This window comes from Schistocerca americana, chromosome 6 (genome assembly GCF_021461395.2).
Source record: "Schistocerca americana isolate TAMUIC-IGC-003095 chromosome 6, iqSchAmer2.1, whole genome shotgun sequence".
NCBI classification, from domain to species: Eukaryota; Metazoa; Arthropoda; class Insecta; order Orthoptera; family Acrididae; genus Schistocerca; species Schistocerca americana.
The window spans coordinates 608,289,639-608,315,724 of NC_060124.1; the positions used below are offsets into that span (position 1 = coordinate 608,289,639).

The 26,086-nt window shown below is 44.2% G+C and overlaps 1 protein-coding gene across 1 annotated transcript in view; it reads right to left on the reverse strand.

Annotated features, from left to right (window-relative positions):
- LOC124619796 (testis-expressed protein 10 homolog) overlaps positions 1–26,086 on the reverse strand; it is a 157,958-nt gene that overhangs the window by 33,153 nt on the left and 98,719 nt on the right. The gene's annotated exons all lie outside the window — the stretch shown is intronic.

Genomic DNA, 26,086 nt, shown 5'->3' on the forward strand with positions numbered 1-26,086 from the left:
AAGTGAATGTGCAGCTCAGTTAATAACAAAAGAGTTCCGTAGATCTAGTCTGCAGAGCAACTAATTAAATGATAATACACTAACATAAAACATCCAAGAGTGGAAAGAAAATTCTGACTTAAAGACACTGTTTTTGGTGAGATCAACACAAGAGTGGAAACAAATTGAATTGTGAGGTGGCCTCAATTATATACAAGCTGTCATTTGTGCACTAATTCCATAAATTGTAATTCTTTGTGAACTCACAAAATGTTGTACATCACAATACAAACCAAACCAAAAGGAAATTGGATAAATAACTAGAAGGATGAAAAAACTGCAAATAATTCTCATATTAATCATTTCAGTCACTATTTTTTTCAGCCTTGGAAATAAAATTGCATCTTTCTTTATCGAATAATTTACCTAAACATTCTGACTGAAAAAGAAACTAATATCTCTCCAACAAGTTTTGAAAAATATTTCATGAATATTTCATGTAATGCTTTCGCGATTACTAAATGATCCTGTAACGAAGCGCGCTGCTCTCCGTTGGATCTTCTCTATCTCTTCTATCAACCCTCTCTGGTACGGATCCCACACTACTGAGCAGTATTCAAGCAGTGGGCGAACAAGTGTACTGTAACCTACTTCCTTTGTTTTCGGATGTGTTATCTAATAGTAGTGTATTTAAATTAGTTTAATAATTTCTATAATAGTGGCTTGGAGTCTGAAGGATGTTGGGAAAGATTGTGTCGATAATGGTAAGACCACGAGCACAAAGGATGCTGGCATATAAAGAGGTGGTGTCAAATAGTAACGAGCACGGATCCAGGAGGTAAAGGTGTGAGCATGTTGGAGAGTTGATGAAAGAAATGGTTGGTGTCTTTGACATGGGAGGCTAGATTACAGACAATTGGTTGGAGGTGTTGCTCAATGGGGGCCGCAATTCTTTCAGTGGGGGCACAATGCCAGCGACAATATGGCATCCAGGATTGTTGGGTTTGTGGATTTCGGGGAGCACGTAGGAGGTGGGTGTGCAGGGTGTCGAGGGAAGGGCCTAAGGCTTTAAGAAGGGATTGGAGTTGGTTTTGAACTTGTGGGATGAGATCACTCTGGCATTGTTTACGGGTGGAGGAGTCAGATAACTGGTAGAAAGAAGCCTTCTGCCATGCAGTCACTGTGATTCATAACAGTGGCGGAGGCTTTGTCAGCATGTAGGATGATTAGGTCAGGTTTTGTTTTGAGGTTGTGAATGGCTGTTCTTTCTTTTACTGAAAGGCTGTTGTTCTGAGGAAGGAATGTGGGGAAGGATGGTGAGGCTAAGTTGAAGGTAAGGAATTCCTGAAAGTTGACCAGCGAATGGTTAGGTGGGAGAGAGGGAGGATCATAGTTGGATAGTGGTATGAACTGGAAGAGGCAAGGTTGAATGTTGGAATTAGGGAAGTTTTGGTAGGAGGGATTGGCAACAATGAATTGCTTCCATTGCAAGGATCAGGAGAATGAAAGTAGGTTTTTGACAAGTCCAGCATGGTTAAATTCGGGCTTAGAGCTAAAGGTGAGTCCCTTGGATAGCACTCAAACTTCTATGGAGCTGAGGGTATTGGTTGGAAGCTTAATAACAGTAACACGGGAAGTTGTTGGCTCTGGATTTGGTGGAGAGTTGGTAAGGAGTTTTGGGGGATGAGGCAAGTTGGAAAGGTCAGAAGTGGACAAGGAGGAACACTGTGGGTATGAAAAGGGTTGAATAGTGGTGCCCTGAGACAGGAGTAGGATGCCAGCAGGTTGGATAAGTTATGGAGGTGATGTCTGAAATACTACTACAGATGCTCAAGAGCAAGGGGATACCCACTGGATCTAGTCTGCAACCCGATCTCCCTTGCCAATTCCCCTCACAGTTGCAATCCTCCCACCACTCCCAAGAACCAGCCACAATGGAGTGTCCCCTTCATCACCCAGAACCACCCCAGACTGGAACAACTGAACAACATCTTTTGCCATAGCTTTGATTACCTATTTGTATGTCGTCTCATTGTCACTGTAGGCCTGTACCATTGGAAACGACGATAGGATGTTGTCTGGTGGCCGGTATCCTCTTCTATACACAAACTGCACACATATATTAAGAAGGATCTTTATTAACCAGAACAGGAAGCTACTCATCTCAGCTGTTGGCATGAGTGACATAAAAGTAGGTATTTCAGGTGTTGCGAAATCACTTAAGAAAGGCAAGTCTTCTGGTCCAGTTGGTATACCAATCAGGTTCCTTTCAGAGTATGCAGACACAATAGCCCCTTTCTTATGAATGATATACAACCGCTCACTTGACCTAAAGACTGGGAATTAGCACAAATCACACCAATATTCAAGAAAGGAAATAAGAGTAACCCATTGAATTGCAGGTCCATATCACTGACCTCAATTTGCAGCAGGATTTTGGAGCATATACTGTACTCGAACTTTATGAATCACCTCGAAGAAAATGAATTATTGATACATAACCAACACGGGTTCAGAAAATATCGTTCTTATGCAACACAGCTAGCTCTTCATTCCCATGAAGTAATGAGTGCTGTCGACAAGGGATCTTAGATCGATTCCATATTCCTAGATTTCCAGAAGGCTTTTAATACCGTTCCCTCACAACTGACCATTAATCAAATTGTGTGCATATGGAGTATCATCTCAGTTGTGTGATTGGATTCGTGATTTGCTCTCAAGAGAGGTCACAGTTTGTAGTGATAGACGGTAAATCATCGAGTAGAATAGAAGTGATACCTGGCATTTCACAAGGTAGTGTCATAGGCCCTCTCCTGTTCCTGATTCACATAAATGATCTAGGTGATAATCTGAGCAGCCCCCTTAGATTGTTTGCAGATGACGCTGTAATTTACCGTCTAGTAAAATCATCACACAATCAATTCCAATTACAAAATGATCTAGAGAGAATTTCTGAATGGTGCGAAAAGTGGCAATTGGCACTAAGTAAAGAAAAGTGTGAGGTCATCCACATAGCTACTAAAAGAAGTCCGATAATTTTGGGTACACAATAAATCACACAAATCTAAGGGCTGTCAATTTGACTAAATACCTTGGAATTACAATTACGAGCAACTTAAATTGGAAAGACCACATAGATAATATTGTGAGTAAGGCAAAACAAAGACTGCGATTTGTTGGCAGAACACTTAGAAGATGCGACAAACCCACTAAAGAGACAGCCTACACTACACTTGTCTGTCCTCTGCTGGAATATTGCTGTGTGGTGTGGGATCCTTACCAGGTAGGATTGACGGAGGACATCGAAAAAGTGTAAAGAAGGGCAACTCGTTTCACGTTATTGCACAACAGGGGTGAGAGTGTCACTGATATGATACGTGAGTTGGGGTGGCAGTCACTGAAACATAGGGTGTTTTGTTTGCGGCAAGGTCTATTTACGAAATTTCAATCACCAACTTTCTCTTCGGAAATGTAGGGAGAAATAATAATCATAATTAGATAAGAGAAATCAGAGCTTGAACGGAGAGATTTAGGTGTTCCCTTTTCCCATGTGCCATTCGGGAGTGGAATGGTTGAGAAGTAGTATGAAAATGGTTCGATGAACCCTCTGCCAGGCACATAAGTGTGAATTGCAAAGTAATGATGTAGATGTAGATGTAGATCTTAGGCTAGCTCATGTGGTACAAGCTCTTCTGTAATAGTCCATGTTGGCCTCACTGCTGGTGTCGTGCACTGCACACTATTCTGTATTCTGGTTGCTATGTGCTGGCTGACTGAACTAGAGGCAGAGCTAACTGGGACTGCGACTCCCACTGGGCTGCAAGTGATGACTCTACCCACTGACTCAATGGATGCCTGACTGGGCCCTCCAGTCCGTGGTGGCAATCTAAATACTGGCAGTCATGGCGGTTGGGGGGAGGGAGGGGTGGGTTGGTGGCGTGTTTCTTGCAAGTTTATCTTTGGCCTCCCTCCTGATAGGTGCGTTGCTTGCGCCTACTATCAATCTTCTCGCAACCTCTTTGACGGCTGATGTGCTGGCAGCAGCTTAAGCTAGAACACGTGTTATCGTGCCCTGCAAAGAGTGACATCCAATCTGAGATACTTCCCATCCCTTCCAAAGCCGTGTTCCATTGCTCACCCAACCTTCACAATACCCTAGTCCATCTCTTTGCCACTGCCACTCCCAATCCCCATATCAATACCCTCTCACACGAATCATATCCCTGTGGAAGACCCAGGTGAAAGCAATTATGTAATTTACCAGCCACTGCCCAGTGCGAAGTAGTTCTTGCGCTAGCTGCTGGAGTGTACTTCATCACACTGCGAATTCTATAATGATGCTTGATGACCCATCTGCAATGTGCTCGGTGTCAGAAGTCGTGTGGTCGGTTGATCTCCTCTCTACCCCTCAGTGTTCAACAGGAATGTGGACTCCGAGAGGCGCTGTTGTTGGCTTCTGCATTGGAGTCTGGCATTGGCGGCACATTGTGATTTGGTGTTGTCGGAAGATAGGTAGCTTCTCCATCAGAAGATGGTAGGCAGTGAGCAGCATGAAATTCGTCAGGTGAAGGCCATCATCTTGAGTAAATGTTGGCTACTTCATAGACTGTACTGGAGCATCTAACACACAGATTCACTGCAGTATTGGGATCACTGAATTGAGTGCTATTACTGTGAATGCCATTAATTCCAATGATCAGGTCATGATGAGAGCTGGAATATTTAAAGGGAGCCACCGTGAGGCTGTTATGCAAAGCTTGGTTCGTTATGATGAAATGGGTCCTCCTCACTCTGCTATATTCACTTAACAGGCTGTTAACCACTGTGTTGACCCCTCACTATGTGTTCTTATGAAAGAGGTACAGTTTCTTGCAACAGGCATTATGAGTTAACAAATCCGCTTGTCTCACTTCCTTTGGTTTTGTGTTGCGATCTCTTTTCTGCTGAAAGCGTATCCTTGCTCGGCAAACGGTGCCGACGACCTGACTTACTTGCAACATATTGACTTGCTTCCTGCTTCTATTTCTCATGACTTGAATTTGCCTGTGGCAGTGTGAGTGAGTTTTAATAAAAAAAATTCTGATTTCTGCTTTTATCCAGATTTTATCATTTGATTCATTTTTTAACATGTTCATGCAATCATTCAAGTTGCGAGTTTGCATTATTTCTGTGTATGTGAAAGTTCTGAACAATGAAAATTATCAAATAGTTGCTGTCTTAAGATATACGTACACACAAACACATCTATGCGTCTTTAAATATAGAGCATATAAAAAATGGATTTGAATGTTGAATGTCCTAAAAATGATGTGTAGATATGAAATAGAAGATGAATCAGAGGTATAAATATGAATATAAATTTACAGATGAAAACTTGTATCCAAGCTTGAAGCAGCTAACTGTAGATTTCTATTCCATTGCCTCATGCAATCATTTAGGTTTTACATAACCAATAGGCTTATATATGTAAATTACAAGACAACCGACAGTGTACGGACAGCTTTCTTTTTGTATTCGTTTTTAAGTGTCACTTTTAGGATGGATTAACCCCTTACTATCGCTGTAATACTACCCTGACAGAAATGAATGTAAACAAGTTACTTCAGCACAGTAAATCGCACAAGTTTAGTACGGATTTTATACTTTTTGGTTTCATGTGAAATTGAAGTTGAACAACCAATCTGACGCAAGTTAGAAAGAAATAGACAACACAGTGAAATATGGAACACCAATTCCTGGAGCTCCAGTCTAAGTGTGGAACTTGTCTGCCTGAATTTGATTTTAACAATCATTTCACATGGTCAAAGCAGTTTTCTGACCCTGAAAGGTGTTATGTAATAAAAACAAGAGCAGGAAATGAATACAATCCTGATATCAGTAAAAGCTATAGAGAAGCCAGAAGTTTAAATAAAGATTGGTTTCAAAAGTGGGACAAAAGTTAAAAGATCATGGTTGCTTTATACTTCCTGGCAGATTAAAACTGTGTGCCGGACCAAGACTCAACCTCGGGACCTTTGCCTTTCGCGAGCAAGTGCTCTACCAACAGAGATACCCAAGCATGACTCACGACCCGTCCTCACAATTTTATTTCCGCCAGTACCTCGTCTCCTACCTTTCAAACTTCAAAGAAGTTCTCCTGTGAAACTTGGAGGACTAGCACTACTGGAAGAAAGAATATTGCGGAGACATGTCTTAGCCATGCTATCAGACAAGCAACACCACATGAAATAACCATAGAAATCAATGTGGAATGTACGAGGAACATATTCAGTAGAATAGTGAAGCAAAATTCGGTGTCAGTGGGCTGTGGCAACCGTCGACCGACACAAGTGCCTTTGCTAATAGCACAGCATTTCCTGCAGCCCCCTCCTGGGCTCATGACCATATCGGTTGGACCCCAGATGGCCCGGTCAGATGAGTGTCAATTCAGTTGGTAAGAGCTGATGGTAGGGGTCGAGTTTGGCACAGCCCCCCACCCCCTTTCCCGTCCACACTCTTGAATTCTTGGGCCCAAGTTGTCAACAAGGTACTGTGCAAGCTGGTGGTGACTCCACAATGGTGTGGACTCGACTGGATCTTTTAGTCCAACTGAATCAATCATTGACTAGAGATGGTTATGTTCAGTTACTTGGAGGCCATGTGCAGCCATTCATAGGGTTTCTGTTCCCAGACAATGATGGAATTTTTGTGTATGGCAATGTGTCAAGTCAATGGGCTTTAGTTGTTCACAATTGTTTTGAAGAACATTGTGAACAATTTGACCAAATGATTTTACCAACCAGGATGCCCATCGAATATTTATGGGACATAGAGAGGTCTGTTCATGCACAAACTCCTGCGCACTGGCAACACTTTTGCAACTGTGGATGGCTTTAGAGGCTGCACAGCTCAATATTTCTCTAGATGATTTCCAATGCCTTGTTGAGTCCATGCTACACCGAGTTGCTGCACTACATTGGGCAAAAGGAGGGGTCCGACAAGATCTTAACACGTATCCAGTGACTTTAGTTGCTTCATTGTATAGACGAGTTGTTGGATGCACACAGACCCAACTAAAAGACTGCCATACATGTTGAGCTTCTGACCAAAATACCTTTTCCTAAAATAGACAATATGCACACATTCAAGCAAGCACAAATTACACATACATGACCACTGTGTACAGCCATTGAGGCTAGAGAGTGTGAGTTGTGCTTTTGTTAATATGTGGGTGTTGACTGCTTTAGAAAAAGGCCTTTTGGGCAAAAGCTCAACATGTATGGCAATGTTTTTGTTGTGACTATGACTCAACAGCTCCTCTATATGACGAGTAGCAGTCTTTCCTTTTCATAATATTGTCTTATTCCATCTTGGATTTTCCACAGTTTTATAACAGTAATGTAAATGATATATTTCAAAATAAATATCACCATCTCATAACTTATTTTATTGACTGAAGTAAGGCCAAAGTCCAAACAAACATAAAATACAAAAAAATAGAAAATTATTATTCACTGTACAAATAATAAAATTAAAATTTCACTTCCTGAGCTCTTTTTGCACAAAGAATGTTTATGATCTCATCATAGTTTATGGAAGCAGCTTGTTTGTGCTCTTTGGAGATTGTACTGAGATTTGTTAACCTTTGTTGAGCAGATGTGTTCCTAAAATATTGTTTTATTAGTCTCAACTTGCTAAAATTCCTCTCTCCAGAGGAAAGAGAAACAGGCATGGCATGGAATATTTTAAGGCTGTAGTAATTTTGGATTACCCCTCGACCAATTTGTTTTTATAAACTGAACTTAATATGGATGATACAATGACGTCTGGCAAGCCACACTCTATTGCCTGTGCACAAAAATAAATTATTTCTTGTTAAGATCTTCTACATAGGCATCTGCCAATTCCACTGTTTCGATCTTTAAATGCTCCACTTCCATTTCTTGAGTTTGGACACCAAACGAAGAACAGAACTTGGCACAAATTTTCTCTTGTGCCTTAAACCTGGTACTCAACTCCATTACCACTCTGTCAGTTATTTCTAATAGAATCCAGAGAATTCCATTGATATCTTGTTCTTTTCTACTAATACTTGAGCCTCAGAAATAGCTTTGGATGTACAATGATTTTTAAAAATATTTCACACCAACCAGAAGCAAGTTAAAGCAATAAAACTGAGTTTTAGTCTGAAAGCTTTCACGACCGGATGACATATCTTCTGGTAAACCTTCCGGGATGTAAGGTCGTGGTCCATGAAACTCTTCGGCTCCTAACGTTTCGTCCAGAGCTGCGCTGGACATCTTCAGAGGGGTGTTTCCCCTCTGAAGATGTCCAGCGCAGCTCTGGACGAAACGTTAGGAGCCGAAGAGTTTCATGGACCACGACCTTACATCCCGGAAGGTTTACCAGAAAACTGAGTTTTCTCACATTGTTTAAAATAGATCTTGCCTCAGTTTTTGTTCCTGGTGTTGACAACTTATGTTTCAACTACTTCCAGAGCCTTTATAACTTTATCAAAATACTAGTAAATAACCCTGACCGCCTCTACTCTTGCAGACCACCTGCTTGTGTTGTGGGTACATGTTTTTGTAAGAGTTCCCATCTTTCTGTTGAAGTTACAAGAATAGATATAAACAAGAGGTAGTTACAAAAATAGCTATGGATGGCAATGGATCTTCACAAAGCCGTGCACGGGCCCTGGGTTGGCAACACATCAGATTTTTCCAGTATGTGCCGCTATCCCACGGCTTGTTCACGTGCTTGACGAACAAACAACCTTTATGCTGACGGGGTGATGCTTAGGTAAGCATCGCTTGCCTTGGCAGAGCTCCTACAGCAGCCAATCAGAAAGGTGCAGGAGATCACGTGTGAGCGCCCACCGCGCCGAGCTGCGCGGACGAGTCGTGTGGATCGCCCTCTTTTACTGACAGGCCCCCGACAAGATCAGACGCATTGGCCGGTTGCCTCCAGGCACTTTTCGAGCCCTGGCTCGATCTGTTTGCGCCTTAGGGCCGCTAAACTCACATAACGTACCCCGGCTAGGTTATCAGTAAATGTTTTCTCAATAAACGGGAGGCAGTTTGCCGACCCGAGTTGAAAAATTAACACTTGTTCTTTTTTAGACCCCACTTCCACCTCAGCCACATCCTGACATGCACATTTCAGCATTAACGCACGCGATACAGCGACATAGTCGCGGGTTGACCATCACGCAGCCAGCTGAGCCGCAGTCAGGCGGATGCCACTGTATCAGATGCTGCCGGGGCAGCACTTCTCACCGCCGCTGTAGCGTCGCTGCGCAGCCTGCAGTCAACGCCGGGCTGCCACTTCGTCTGCCTTCGCCGCCGCCGCCAATGTCGCCGCCTCCAGCATAATGAAGTAGTGTAAGTCGCGAGCAATTGCAGTAGCCTGGCCTTGCTATCTTTGTAGCAATTCCTTGAGTTGTTAGTGAAGTCATTTTGTAAACATGCCTGACACCCGTTCAAATAAGCAAGCAGGAGCTGCTGCCGAAATTCCTGGAGCAGACCCTGTCACTACGTTAGAAGAACAGATAAGACGGTTAACTATGCAAAATATGGAATTGCAAGAGCAGTGCAATGCGCTTGCGGCGGAAAGCAACAAAAAAGTTACAATGGAACAAGCAGCTGCAAGCGCTAGTCGCGCCTCTGCAGTTAGCACAGTTCCGCCTATGTCCACTCTTGTTGGCAGCTTCCCTGCCGTAAATTTCACTCTGACTTCTGCGGGTAAAACTAACGAAAATGTAACGACATCTCTGCAATGTGTCAAAGATGTAGGTAGGACTTGTGGGTGGCCTGATAGTTTCCTTTTGAGTGTGCTGAAGCTGAAACCAGCAGGAGACGCTCGAACATATGTTGAGTCAGTCGACGCTCTGCGAGATGCTATCACTTTTGAAGCCCTGGCTAAAGGGTTAGCAGAGCGCTATTCCGATAAGAGAGGTGTCAGTTATTATCGGGATTTGCTGTCTACCTTATGACAGAAAACCAATGAAGATTTAGAAGTATTTGCTGATCGAATCCGCACAGCATCGTGTTGCACTTATGTGCTTAGCAACTGCCAGGCCCGTAATGAAGTTTTAATAGAGGAAGCAGAAGCAAGGGCTACAGATGTGTTCATTCGAGGGATTAACCCACAAACCAGGACAGAAGTGAAAATGGCTTCCCCTACTACATTGCACGAAGCTGTGCGAATTGCACACTGAGGAAGCATGGAGATTTGTTACTAACCCATCACGAAGTAACGAGTCGCAGCGCGTGTTTCTTAATGATGCAAAATGTCAGCGCTGTGGGAAGTTTCATCATACTGCCGCGCGCTGCTGCGCACTGTGTTGTGGCAGATGCCGCAAGATCGGGCATACTAATGCCACATGCCCCCAAAATAATGTAACCAGACAAGGGCAGCAAAATATTCCACAGACAAACAAGCAACGGGGCAGTTACCAACAGGGAAATGCTCGGGGGGCAGGCTCAGCCACCAACCCTCGCCCCCGATAAAAGTAATGAAACTGGTGTATAAAAAACAGCAGAAAGATGAGGTGGCAAATGTTTTGCTAGAGGGTAACCTCAGGGGTAGAACAATTAGTGTGTTAGTAGATACGGGAGCACAAATTAGCGTGCTGTTTGTCCTCTATCACGATAAGCGGAGGTTGAAACCGCCCCGCTATCACATTGCAGGATTGGGTGAGGGACTGATCATTCCTGCCGGGTCATCTTTCGTTACGTTTTCAGTTAAGTAAAAAAACATACGGTTTTAACATAGTTTTACCCGCAAAAGTCGGAGTGAAATTTACGGCAGGGAAGCTGCCAACAAGAGTGGACATAGGCGGAACTGTGCTAACTGCAGAGGCGCGACTAGCGCTTGCAGCTACTCGGAAACGTAAGAGGGACTTTGATATCATTCTAGGCAATGATTTCCTCAATGAGTACCAAGGGGTAATCGATTATAGGACGTACACTGTCCGATTTGGTGAGGAAACTCACTTTTTCGGCGGCGTTCGGACTGAAAGCGCACAAGGAAGCTGTGAGGGACGGCCGCTCTCACAGGATCTGACAGAACCGCGTACATGGCCCATTAAATCGTTGCACCCAGTTACCATTGAGAGTGGGACAGGCAAGGTTCTATAAGATCCCTTATCATTTACAACCAATAGTGGAAGACACAGTTCAACAGCAGCTAGCAGCAGGGATTGTTCAACCCTCTGCCAGCCCCTGGTCGTCCCAAATTGTTCTGGTACGTAAGAAATCAATCAATGGCGAGAAGAGTTATAGGCACTGTGTCGATATGAGAGCAGTGAATACAGTAACAACACCTGATACTTATCCTTTGCCCCGTATTGACGAAACCCTAGATCAATTAGGAAACTGCAAGTATCTCGCAACTTTAGATATGCGATCAGGGTATCATCAGATTCCTATAGCTCCCAAGGACAGACCTACAACCGCCTTTATTGTGCCTTCGGGTTTGTACGAGTTTTTACGTATGCCATTTGGTCTCAGGAAAGCTCCTGCAACCTTTCAAAGATTTGCTGATTTATTGTTAACGTGGTTTAAAGCTCACCACATGTTTAGTTTATTTAGACGATATTATTGTATTTTCTAAAACTATTGAAGAACATGCAGCAAGGTTGAGGTGTGTTGTGTCATGTTTGCAGAGTGCCCATTTAAGTCTGAAGATAGAAAAATGTTCATTTGCACAGTCACAAGTCCAGTACTTGGGATATGTCATTAGTGCTGAAGGTGTCAAACCAGATCCTCGGTTGACTGAGGCTGTGAGAGATTTTCCCACCACTATTTTTGCAAATATTAGCACACCCGACCAAGGGAGCAAATTGTTTTCTTTTATCAACGAGCAACCATAAAACCTCGCTCCTGTGGAAGGGGAAGGAGATGTACAGGTGCTGACAGACTGAGTACGGGAGTCCTTTATTTTCAATAAAAGAAAAGTGAAATTTTTTTAAATGCATAAGCTATGGATGGCAATGGATCTTCACAAAGCCGTGCACGGGCCCTGGGTTGGCGACACATCAGATTTTTCCAGTATGTGCCGCTATCCCACGGCTTGTTCACGTGCTTGACGAACAAACAATGACGGGGTGACACTTAGGGAAGCGTCGCTTGCCTTGGCAGAGCTCCTACAGCAGCCAATCAGAAAGGTCCAGGTGACCACGTGTGAGCGCCCACCGCGCCGAGCTGCGCGAACGAGGCGTGTGGATCGTCCTCTTTTACTGACAGGCCGCCGACGAGATCAGACGCATTGGCCAGTTGCCTCCGTGCACTTTTCAAACCCTGGCTCAATCTGCTTGTGCCTTAGGGCCGCTAAACTCACATAATGTACCCCAGCTAGGTCATCAGTAAATGTTTTCTCAATAAACGAGAGGCAGTTTGCCGACCGGAGTTGAAAAATTAACACTTGTTCTTTTTTAGACCCCACTTCCACCTCAGCCACATCCTGACATGCACAGTACGTACGTGTAAAACACTGAAAGATTATACATTATGTCATAAAAGAAACAGGACATCAGAGAATACTCCAAGAGCATCGGAATTTCATGAACCATAACTAAAATGTGCACATTTAAAGCGCATACTTAAAATGCACATTCGTATGTCCAGATTCCCAATGAAGTAGACCTCGACTTGATATTAAGCTTTTCAGAGTGGTTTTAGGGATGTAAATTTTGTTGGAGCATCAGTACTGTATTATATCATGTTTGGTTCTTTATTATGGCATAATACCATACATGCTAGAAGATCAAAACGTGCACTTCAACTGCAGCAAACAGTTGAAACTAGCCAGTACTGTGGATCAAAACTAAAAAAAAAAATCTAAATTTTCAAAAACATGTTCATCTTGTAGCGCACATCTTTCTCGAAAGCCTGAAATGTATAACATATGTGTTCGAGGAAATGTAGGACATGTTATTTGGTCTTAAGTGTGCCAAAGTGCAGTGCCACGCCTCTTCATACAGCATTCTTTATCGCACATCACTATATTTCGCTCTGTGGAATTGAAACGTGTATATCTTGTTATGGATGCCATCAAACTATATTCAGGACAGTGGAAATTGAGATGTCCTGTGGTGCCTCTCGTGCTCCCAGTCGTTTGAAATCCTGCTCCCCCCCCCCCCCCCCCCCCCCCCCCCCCCCAATAAAAAAAACCTTGCAATTAATAGTGAATGGGATTATTTGTAATCGGGAGAACAAGAACTCTTCAGAAAAATCTGCACTCTTTATTGCCTGTTAGCTAATAACTTGCTGTTTTGTGTGACATAAACTTAAATATAGGATACATAAAACCACTAAAGAGAAGAGACAAGCAAGAAAGTACACATTTCTTCAATCCTTAGCTCCTAGCATTCCTTCTCTCTAATCTTGCTACAGCCTTACACGGCGTGCTTTCCTTTCTGCGACAGAATCTATTACTTCATCAAAGTTCGTCAAATGTTTTGCTACATGAAAAAGCAAAATGTCGTTATCTAATACTGAAAAAGCTGTTAATACAAATAATACCCAAGACTGGTGTGGTTTCTCAATCTGATTATGTCTATTTTGTCACTGTCTGCTAGATAAAACAAAATAGGCCTTTCTAATATTGCAGCAATTTTGTAACACACACCAAATAAAAGAGACTGTTTTCGCACAAATGGTCATTTTTATAACACGAAAGAATATAATTCACGAAGTATCAATACCAAATGCCTATTAGGCCTACTACAACCAAAAAAATTTGTGTTAGGAAATAGTTTCACATTTCATTCATACGCACCAGTTTCTCAAATGAGATCGAAAAGTAGTATTATAAAATTTTTATATAAATTTGGAATCCTTTTACTCTTCCTTAATTCATGTGACGTCCCCGTTTCTTCTGCTTCCTCATTCTAACAAACAATCTTGTCGTCACCAATTCTGTAGCTATCCCTGCCATTCTCAAAATTTGCTCACCAATTAACTTCTCTAACCCTGCCAGAATCACAGGTTTAGTAATCTCACGATTATTCTCCGGTTAAGCATTGTTACATGTTTGTACAACACGTTTTCCGTGTTACTTCCACAATAGAACTTAAGCGGCTGCTAGCCGGGGACTGTACAACTGGTCCTTACTAGTCTAGCGATCTGGCCAAAAATTTTCTGTCAAAATTTCATTTTCTTGGATACACTGAGAAGATAATACGTAATTTTTCACACTTGTTATTGCTGTTAGTCATTTATTTCCATTATGGTAGTCTGAATCTGTGGATTTCGTTAGTAATTATAACAACGCTGATCATTCGCAAACCCAATCAACCATATAATCAGAAAGCAATTGGCATTCATCCATTCGGCTTTACTCCGCTCAGCTCGTATAGCCCCATCCCCTTTTGTCTGCGGAAAGTTTATTTCTAGATGCGACGAAGATTCTTCTGACAGAGACATCACGTACACTATGCACGCATTCAAAAATAAACTTATGATTCATTCAGAAATCAACTTAAAATGTGTTCAAGAATGATAAAAACCAACAGGAATGTGTTTTTAAAATCATATGAATAATCAATAGACCAATGTGCGCTGGATGCTAGGCGCTTTGTGAGACAAATTTTTTTCCCCCTCAAGAATATGAATTTGGCACCCCCTTTTCCCGGTAGCATCTAGCTGCTTGCTGCGACTACTTGCACAGCCAACGCCACATTCCTGTAGCCAGAAGGGGGAGAATCTACTACTCAAACGTGACTCAACTGCGCATGCGCATGAGCCCGCTCGTAACTGCTAAAACGAACCTAATGTAAACAGTTGTGACTTCACGCTCACCGGAGGCAATTTCTTTTTATGAAGCACTGCATAGTCTTTCTAAGGTCTTTGACACATTTTGCTGTTGGCAAAAGCTTGTATGAGCACATTTCCTTTGCAATTTATGTTTTATTTTAGTTTTTTTTTCCTCATTCACATTTTATTGTTGCAGTATTATTCTGCAGTAGCGGGATACAGTAATATCCTTTGTTAGAGTATTGATTTTTACCAGTCAAAATTACAAAAATTTAACTGAAAACTAAACAAAAAGTTCACGGAATTCTAAAAAATACCAGAGTTTTTCCTGGTTTTCTCCCGGATGAAAAAATTCCCAGGTTTTTCCCAGATCTCCCGGTTGTCCCGGGTCGTATACACCCTGAACATATATTAGAAAGACAGTTCATTGCAGTTGACAAAAAGTATTGTCTATTGAGGTCGAAGTTGAGTGTGAGAGTGAAGTCAACTGGTTGCATATAACACGTGTAAGTGAAACTAAGTCAATTGTTGGATTTTTTTACTAGCCACCCGATTCCGCTGTGACAGTTACAGAGTCATTCAAAGAAAGTCTACGATCAACAGCGTGTAAATACCCAGATCATACAATACTAGCTGGACGCGACTTTAGCCCACTGAGTATAGACTAAGATGTCTATGGATTCATTGTGGAGGAGACAGACAGACAGACAGACAGACAGACAGTCAGTCAGTCATGCGAAATACTTTTGAACATCTTTTCTGAAAAGTGTCTCGTGCAGCTAGCTCAGCAGCCCACAGGCAATGGAAATATCTTAGACCTTGTAGCTGCAAACAGGCCGGACCTTATTGACAGTGCCAGTACAGAAACAGGAATTAGTGATAGTGATGTCATTATAGCATCAGTGATCACCGAAGTTAATAAATCAGTCAAGAAGGCTAGGAAAGTGTTTCTGCGAGATGGAGCAGATAAGCAGTTATTAACACATTACTTACACGGTGAATCTGCATCTCTTAGTTCCACTAAGGTGGATGTAGAGGAATTATGGGCAAAGTTTAAGCAGATTGTAAATTGTGGTCTGGAGAGTTACGTGCCCAGAGGGTGGATAAAGGATGGAAAAGACACCCCATTGTTGACCAGTCTGGTGTGGCAGTTGAAGATAGCAAAAACGAAAGCCAAAGTTTTAAATTTCACATTCAAGAAATCGTTCGCAAAGGAGAACTGTACACAATGCCGTCATTTGACCACTGGGCAGACTCCTGTATGGAGGCCATAAAAATAAGCATACCTGGCGTAGAAAAGCGACTGAAATATTTGGGGGGGGGGGGGGGGGGGGGGGGATCACCAGGTCCAGATGGAATTCCAGTTCAATTTTACAAAGAGTACTCTACGGCACTGAGCCCTTACCTAGCTTGCATGTATCGTGAATCTCTCACCCAGCACAAAGCCCCAAGCGACTGCAAAAAAGCGCAGGTCATTCCAGTGTATAAGAAAGTAAAAGAACGGACCCGCAAAATTACTGACCAACATCCATAACTTCTGTTTGCTGCAGAATCCTTGAACATATTGTCAGTTCGAATATAATACATTTACTTGAGACTAAGAAGGTTGGTGGGGAGGCTTGCGTGCCTCATTGATACAGATAGCCGTACCGTAGGTGCAACCACAACAGAGGGGTATCTGTTGAGAGGCCAGACAAACGTGTAGTTCCTGAAGAGGGGCAGCAGCCTTTTTAGTAGTTGCAGGGGCAACAGTCTGGATGATTGACTGATCTGGCCCTGTAACACTAACCAAAACAGCCTTGCTGTACTGGTACTGCGAACGGCTGAAAGCAAGGGGAAACTACAGCTGTAATTTTTCCTGAGGGCATGCAGCTTTACTGTATGATTAAATGATGATAGCGTCCTCATGGGTAAAATATTCCGGAGGTAAAATAGTCCCCCATTCGGATCTCCGGGTGGGTACTACTCAAGAGGATGTCGTTATCAGGAGAAAGAAACCTGGCGTTCTACGGATCGGAGCGTGGAATGTCAGATCCCTTATCGGGCAGGCAGGTTAGAAAATTTAAAAAGGGAAATGGATAGGTTAAAGTTAGATATAGTGGGAATTAGTGAAGTTAGGTGGCAGGAGGAACAAGACTTTTGGTCAGGTGAATACAGGGTTACAAATACAAAATCAAATTGGGGTAATGCAGGAGTAGGTTTAATAATGAATAAAAAAAATAGGAGTACGGGTAAGCTCCTACAAACAGTATAGTGAACGCATTATTGTGGCCAAGATAGACACGAAGCCCACGCCTACTACAGTAGTACAAGTTTATATGCCAACTAGCTCTGCAGATGATGAAGAAATTGATGAAATGTATGATGAGATAAAAGAAATTATTCAGGTAGTGAAGGGAGACGAAAATTTAATAGCCATGGGTGACTGGAATTCGATTGTAGGAAAAGGGAGAGAAGGAAACATAATAGATGAATATGGATTGGGGCTAAGAAATGAAAGAGGAAGCTGCCTGGTAGAACTGTGCACAGAGCATAACTTAAGCTAACACTTGGTTCAAGAATCATGAAAGAAGGTTGTATACCTGGAAGAACCCTGGAGATACTAAAAGGTATCAGATAGATTATATAATGGTAAGACAGAGATTTAGGAACCAGGTTTTAAATTGTAAGACATTTCCAGGGTCAGATGTTGACTCTGACCACAATCTATTGATTATGAACTGTAGATTAAAACTGAAGAAACTGCAAAAAAAGTAGGAATTTAAGGAGATGGGACCTGGATAAACTGAAAGAACCAGAGGTTGTACAGAGTTTCAGGGAAAGCATAAGGGAACAATTGACAAGAATGGGGGAAAGAAATACAGTAGAAGAAGAATGGGTAGCTTTGAGGGATGACATAGTGAAGGCAGCAGAGGAACAAATAGGTAAAAAGACGAGGGCTCGTAGAAACCCTTGGGTAACAGAAGAAATATTGAATTTAATTGATGAAAGGAGAAAATATAAAAATGCAGTAAATGAAGCAGGCAAAATGGAATACAAACGTCACAAAAATGATATCGATAGGAAGTGCAAAATGGCTAAGCAGGGATGGCTAGAGGACAAATGCAAGGATGTAGAGGCTTATCTCACTAGGGGTAAGATAGATACTGCCTACAGGAAAATTAAAGAGACCTTTGGAGAAAAGAGAACCACTTGGATGAATATCAAGAGCTCAGATGGAAACCCAGTTCTAAGCAAAGAAGGGAAAGCAGAAAGGTGAAAGGAGTATACAGAGGGTCTACACATGGGCGATGTACTTGAGGACAATATTGTGGAAATGGAAGAGGAGGTAGATGAAGGCAGCAGAGGAACAAATAGGTGGAGGGTAAAAATCGTAGAGGGAGACCAAGAGATGAATACACTAAGCAGATTCAGAAGGATGTAGGCGGAATCAAACCAGTCTCAGGACTGAAGATCACAACAATAACAACAAGATGGTTATGTCCACAAATTAGCATGGTTTTCGACACCATCACTCGAGTGAAACTAAGCTTGCACTTTTCTCACATGATATACTGAGAACTAAGGATGAAGGGCAATAGGCAGATACCATATTTCTAGCATTGGACACAGTGCCCAAATGCTGGCTGTTAAGAAAGACACAAGAATATGGAATAGGTTCACAGATATGGGAGTGAATCAAAGACTTCTTAAATAACCCAGTATGTTGTCCTCAATGGCGATTGAGGAGTGTCAGAGACAAGGGCATCATCAGGAGTGCCCCAGGGAAGTGTGATAGGACTGCTGCTGTTCTCTGTAAACATAAATGATTTGGTGGACAGGGTGGGCATCAATCTGTAGTTGTTTGCTGGTGATGCCGTGGTGTATGGTAAGATGTCAAAGTTGAGTGACTGTAGGTAGATACAACTTGGACAAAATTTCCAGTTGATGTGATGAATTGCAGCTAGCCCTAAATGTGGAATAATTTAAGTTAATGCGGATGAGTAAGAAGAACAAACCTGTAATGTTTGGATACAGTATTACTAGTGTTCTGCTTGACACAGTCAAGTCGTTTAAATATCTGGGAATAATGTTTCAAACCGATATGAGGTGGAACAAGCATGTGAGAACTCTGGTAGGGAAGGCAAATGGCTGACTTTGGTTTATTGGGAGAATTTTAGAAAACAGTGGTTCACCTGTGAAGGAGACTGCATGTAGGATGCTGATGTGACCAATTCTCGAGTACTGCTCGAGTGTTTGGGAGCTGTACCACATCGGATCGAAGGAAGGCGTCAAAGCAATTCAGAGGTGGGCAGATAGATTTGTTACCAGTAGGTTCGAACAACATGAAAGTGTTGCAGAGATGCTTTGGGAACTCACACGGGAGTCCCAGGAGGGAAGGCAGTGTTCTTTCTGAGAAATACTATTGAGAAAATTTAGAGAACTAGTACTTGAAACTGACTGCTGAACAATTCTACTGCCACGAGCATACATCATACGTAAGGACCACGAAGATAAGATACAAGAAATTAGGGCTCATAAGGAGGTGTACGGACATTTGTTTTTCCCTCGCACTGTTTGTGAGTGGAACAGGAGGGGAAGTGACAAGCAGTGGTACAGTGTACACTCCACCACGCACTGTACAGTGACTTGTGGAGTATCGATATATATGTAGATGTAGATGTGATGTGGTCAGTCTGTTGCCACAATCTTAACATGTGTGGAACACACAGCTTGCTAATAAATTGCAGGAACTACAGGGGATGTCTCAGTTTGTCTTTGATGGCTTGCCTGAGGATGGCTGGCTGATGCCTATTCAAAATATCATGTGGTGAAGTGAATGACAGCTGCAGGCCCGCAACTTCTCTGAATATTCAGTTCACTGCAAAACTTTTGAAATTCACAGTTATGCAACTTGTCTACCTTGTAGAACATGTGATCTCTCAGGTTTTCCTCTGCATGATTGATTACATACTTCCAGGTATTCAGTTGAAATGATGTTTCAATTTTTATGCACAATATTTTGATGACTGGTACAGCCATCTTAATCAGGTGCTGCAAGTTGTGTTGTAGCAAGTACTTGCTGCTTGAACTCCAACCAGATTGTGAGGTTCTGTTGGCACCACACCGCTATTCATAAATTCATCTCCTGTCACCTGGGGACGAGATAGTTGACGAAATATTAATAGACAACCAGACCCAGAGACTTTTTAAAACTGAAACCTACGTCACAGTTTATTAGATTTTCTGACACCTTTATTTCTATAGTCTCCTTAATTACAATGCCTCAGAAAATTGGTGTTTGCACAATCACACTGGTCTCATTGTATTGCATCTCACAATTAAATATGAGACAGTGCTCAGTGGCAGGTAATTTGCTCAGTTGTTTTACTCGGTGTGCCAATGATGTTCCTTGTACCTCTCCTCAAGTGCTCTAGTAGCCTACCCCACAAAAGATGAGCCACACTCGTATGGAATGTGGTACATACAGAGCATTCAGAGACCTACACTGACTTAAACATGATTAAGAAAGCTTCTTTTTTTTAGGGCGTAAAACTGCTATGGTCATTAGTGCCCCGTCCATGACTTAGCAAGCAGTAAAAACCGAAAATAGAAACCAGCAGCAATGGGAACGAAACTGAAAAAAATGGAGAAACTAAAAGCAGAAGGAAAGCTTAAAAATCCACTGCAGAAAGGGGTTGGTTGTCCCCAAAAAAAAAAGGCTTCAAATGACTGACGTCATTTCACTGGCACTAATAAACTCGAGAACGCGATCAGCCGAGCACGTGTCATCTGCTAAAATTGACGATATATCAGGCGACAGCTGTAGACAGGCGCGTAATGGAGTAAAATAGGGGCACTCAATTAAAAGGTGTCTTACCGTCCACTGCTGAGAGCAGTGGAGACAGAGTGGGGGAGGATCGCCGCTTAAAAGATGTTGATGGCTAAAAAGACAGTGCCCTATCCGGAGTCTAATTAAAATTACCTCCTCCCGACGACGCATTCGGGAGGAAGAGGTCCAAGTACAGGAAAGAGCTTTCACGTCCCGCAATTTATTATGGGGAAGTGTCGACCAAAGTGCGTGCCATAAAAGAACAACACGACGACATAAAACACTCTGTAGATCGGCTACGGGAATCGATCGAATAGCTGGCCGAAGAAGAGAGACTGCAGCCTTGGCCGCTGTAACGGGCGCCTCATTTCCATAGATGCCAACGTGTCCTGGGAGCCAGAGGAACGCCACCAAGACGCCCGCCAAGTGGAGCAAGCGCAGGCAGTCCTGAATCTGGTGGACCAGAGGGTGGACAGGGTAGAGAGCTTGGAGACTGAGGAGAGAACCGAGAGAATCTGAGCAGATAACATACTGTATCCGCTGATGGCGGCGGATGTAGTGGACAGCCTGGAGAACAACGTAAAGCTTCGCAGTATAGACCGAACACTGGTCGGGAAGCCGAAATTGATTTGGGGTGTCGCCAACAATATAGGCACTCCCTACACCTAACGATGTTTTCTGCCATCAGTGTAAATAAATGTGGCTTCCTTCATTTGTGCACATAGAGCAGCAAATGCCCGACGATAAACAAGTGAAGGGGTACCATCCTTGGGAAATTGTCAAATGTCACGGAGCAGGCAGATCCGGGGACGGAGCCAAGGCGGTGCTGTACCCCAAGTTGTCAAGAAGGTTTTAGGAAAGCGGAAGGAAAGAGAATGGAGCAGTTGACGGAAGCGGACTCCCAGTGATAGTAGGGAGGAGGGGCGGCCTGCATACCCTACACCAAAGGAGGCGTCAAAAAATATGTCATGGGCTGGATTAGCAGGCATGGAAGACAGATGGCTGGCATAACGACTCAGAAGGACTGCTCGCCGATTGGACAGCGGAGGTTCAGCAGTCTCAGCATAAAGGCTTTCCACTGGGCTGTGGATAGAGTCGAGATGACGAAGAATAGACGGCCGAGCAGAGGAGTAAACTATGCTTCCATAGTCCAATTTCAAGCGCACTAAGGCACGATAGAGGCGGAGAAGGACCACTCGGTACGCTCCCCAGGAGGTACCATTCAGGGCATGGAGGGTGTTGAGGGATCGCAGACAGCGAGCCGAAAGATAGGAAATGTGGGAGGACCAGCACAGTTTTCTGTCAAACATAAGACCCAAGAATTTAGCGACGTCCGAAAACGGAAGGTTGACAGGTCCTAGATGTAAAGCGGGTGGAAGAAACTCCTTACGATGCCAAAAATTAACACAAACGGTCTCACTGGGAGAAAAACGGAAGCCTGTTTCGGTGCTCCAAGAGTAGAGGTGATCGAGACATCCTTGAAGACGTCGTTCAAGAAGGCTGGTTCGTTGAGAGCTGTAGTAGATAGCAAAATCATCCACATAGAGGGAGCCCGAGACATCAGGAAGGAGACAATCCATAATTGGATCTATGGCAATAGCAAACAGTACAACACTTAGCACGGAGCCCTGGGGTATCCCGTTTTCTTGGGAGAAAGTACGGGAGAGAGTAGTGTTCACCCACACTCTAAATGTGCGCTCTGCCATAAATTCGCGAAGAAAAAGGGGCAGCCGACCTCGAAAGCCCCAAGAGAACCGTGTGCGGAGGATGCCTGTCCTCCAACAGGTATCGTATGCTCTCTCCAGCTCAAAAAATATTGCTAATGTTTGGCGTTTCCGGAGAAAATTGTTCATGATATAAGTGGAGAGAGAAACAAGATGGTCAACTGCAGAACGATGCTTTCGGAAACCGCATTGGGCAGGTGTTAAAAGACTGCAAGACTCCAGCCACCAAGCTAAACGGTAATTCACCATACGCTCCAAAACCTTACAGACACTACTCGTGAGAGAAATGGGGCGATAGCTAGAGGGGAGATGTTTGTCCTTTCCAGGTTTCGGAACAAGAACGACGATAGCTTCCCGCCATCGTCGGGGAAAAGTACTGTCGGTCCAAATTCGATTATAAATGCGAAGGAGGTAACACAGACTATGGCTATGCAGCAACATTTGGATGTGGATACTATCCGGTCCTGGGGCGGAGGAGCGAGAAGAATAGAGTGCATGTTGGAGTTCCCGCATGGAGAAAACAGTATTATAGCTTTCGCGATTTTGAGAGAAGAAAGCAAGAGGTTGCACTTCCGCTGCACGTTTCTTCGGGAGAAACGCTGGCAGGTAATTTGAAGAGCTCGAAATCTCAACAAAGTGTTTACACAAGGAGTTAGAAATTGCTACGGGGTCCACTAACGTATCACGCACGACAATGAGCCCAGAGACCGGGGAGAAACTAAGCGCGCCTGATAACTGTCGAAGCCGACTCCAAATGTCCGAGGAGGGAGTGAAGGTGTTAAATGAGCTAATAAAGAATTTCCAGCTTACCTTTTTGCTATCGCAGATGACGCGGCGGCATCGCGCCCGGAACTGCTTATAGCGGATACAGCTGGCCAAAGTAGGATGGTGGCGGAAAACGCGAAGAGCATGTCACCGCTCACGTATCGCGTCACGGCATGCCTCGTTCCACCACGGAACTGGGGGGGCGCCGGGGCAATTCGGAGGTGCGTGGTATTGAACGTTCCGCAGCCGTAAGAATAACGTCGGTAATATGTGTGACCTCGTCGTCGACGCTAGGAAAGTGACGGTCATCGAATGTCGCTAGAGACGAAAAAAGTGTCCAATCGGCTTGGGCAAACTTCCAGCGTTGCGGGCACATATAGAGCAGTTGAGGCTGCAGTCTAAGGACACATGGAAAGTGGTCACTCGAGTGTGTATCATCAAGGGCGAACCATTCGAAGAGCCGATCTAGCGGAACAGTACCGACCGAAAGGTCCAAATGATAGAAAGTTGTCGTGGAGGCAGACAAAAATGTAGGGACCCCAGTGTTGAGGCAAACTAGATCCGCTTGGTGGAAGACGTCTAGCAATAGGGAGCCACGTAGACAAGGATGTGGAGATCCCCAAAGCGGGTGGTGGGCATTGAAGTCCCCAACCAGCAAATAGGGGGGTGGAAGCTGACCAAGAAGATGAAGGAGATCAGCTCGTGCCATTGGTGTGGACGAGGGAATGTATACAGTACAAAGAGAAAAGGTATATCCAGAAAGGGAAAGACGGACAGCGACAGCTTGGAAGGAAGTGTTTAAGTGGATTGGGTGATAATGGAGAGTATCATGGAGAAGAATCATGAGTCCTCCATGGGCTGGAGTGCCTTCGACAGAGGGGAGATCAAATCGGACGGACTGAAAATGGGGGAGAACAAAGCGGTCATGGGGACGCAGCTTTGTTTCCTGAAGCCAGAAGATGACCGGCGAGTAGGATCGTAAGAGGATCGACAATTCATCCCGATTGGCTCGAATGCCGCTGATATTCCAGTGGATAATGGACATAGGGTGAAACGAAAATGGAGGAATGTGACCAAGGTTGCCGTCAACTCAACGACTGCTCAGAGCTTGCGACTGACAGCATGGAATGGCATTCAGCCGAAGGCAAAAGATCCTGATCCATAGGTTGTTTAGGAGCACCTCCTGCCACCAGCGATCGGCAGGTTGATCGGCCGCCAGCAGTGCGCCTCGGCGACACAGAAGACGGCCGAGGGCGATTTCCGCCAGGTGGTGCTGTAGATGAGACACGCCTTGGCGGAGAAGGAGATGAACTGGGTTTCTTGTTAGCCTTCTTGGAAATATGATGTTTAGATGAAGGTGGAACCAATGGTTGTGAAGTTGGGGTATGTAAAAAATCTTCAAGAGTATGCTCTTTATTCGAAGTCTTGGTGTCTGACTTTTGGGCTCGAGATTTAGCAGAACCCGATGAAGGGTGAGCCGTAGAGTGGGCAGGCGAAAGTGGTGAGGTTGAACGGGTGATCTTTGCGCTGGCCGATCTGACGACCGTGGCACTAAAGGTGAGGTCGCAAGTCTGCGTGGCCGCCTCTTTCGTTGGCCGAGGAGAAGCAAAGACAGTGCTGTATTTTCCTGTCTGAGGCACGGTGGGCTGTCGACTGGCGAATAATTTTCGAGCAGCAAAGGTCGACACCTTTTCCTTCACTCTGATTTCCTGGATGAGCTTTTCATCTTTAAAAATGGGGCAATCTCGAGAGGAAGCAGCGTGGTCACCCATACAGTTAATGCAGCGAGGGGATGGAGGTGGACAAGCACCCTCATGGGCGTCCTTGCCACACATAACACATTTCGCCGGATTGGAACAGGATTGGCTGGTGTGATTGAACCACTGACACCAATAGCAATGGATAGGGTTTGGGACATAAGGGCGAACGGAAATTATCTCATAGCCTGCTTTGATTTTGGATGGGAGTTGAACTCTGTCAAATGTCAAGAAGACAGTGCGGGTTGAAATGATGTTCGTGTCAACCCTTTTCATAACTCTATGAACAGCCGTTACGCCCTGGTCAGACAGGTAGTGCTGAATTTCGTTGTCAGACAATCCATCGAGGGAGCGTGTATAAACGACTCCACGCGAGGAATTTAAAGTACGGTGCGATTCCACCCAGACAGGGAAGGTGTGGAGAAGTGAACTACACAGCAATTTTTGTGCCTGGAGGGCACTGACTGTTTCTAACAACAAGGTGCCATTCCGTAATCTGGAACAAGACTTTACAGGACCTGCAATTGTGTCGACACCTTTCTGAATAATGAAAGGGTTGACCGTGGAGAAGTCATGACCTTCATCAGACCGAGAAACAACAAGGAACTGTGGCAACGAGGGAAGAACTGTCTGTGGCTGAGACTCAGTGAACTTACACTTGTGAGCAGACATAGTGGAAGGCGAGGAAACCATTGCGGAAGAATCCCCCATGATTACCGGCGTCTCCGATGGCGCGCTCCTCCCTTGTGGGGGCCCTCTCTGAGGGCACTCCCCCCTTAGGTGATTGTTCACACCTCAGGTCACACCTCCCGACAAACGGACGGAGGGACCAATCGGCACTTTCGGAAGGTATCAGCTCGGGTAATCACCCGTCCCTGGGTCTGGCCGTTACCAGGGGGTACGTACGTGTCCTACCTGTCTACCCAGGGCAGGGAATTACGCGTTACCCCGTCACCGGCTACGCACGAAAATGCGTGGGTCAGCCTTCAGCCACGCACAGGGAGGAAGAAAGAGAAAGGGAAAAACAAAGAAAGGGAAAGGAAAGAAGAGAGGTCTCAAACGCCGCAGCGGAGAAAAGGGTACAGAGAAGAGGTAAGGAAAAGAGAAGGACAAAGGAAGGATGAAGACATACAAGCAGAGAAGGGGAAGAATGCGTTACATTTACGAGCGTCCCTCTCTGGACATAGGCACAAACCATACTCCCAGAGGGGGAGAAAGGGAAGGAAAGAGCCAGAGGTCAGGGGAGGGGGGGCGAAGATGGGGGATAGGGAAGGATGCGGAAAAGGAAGGTATGCAGCCCGGAAAGGAAGG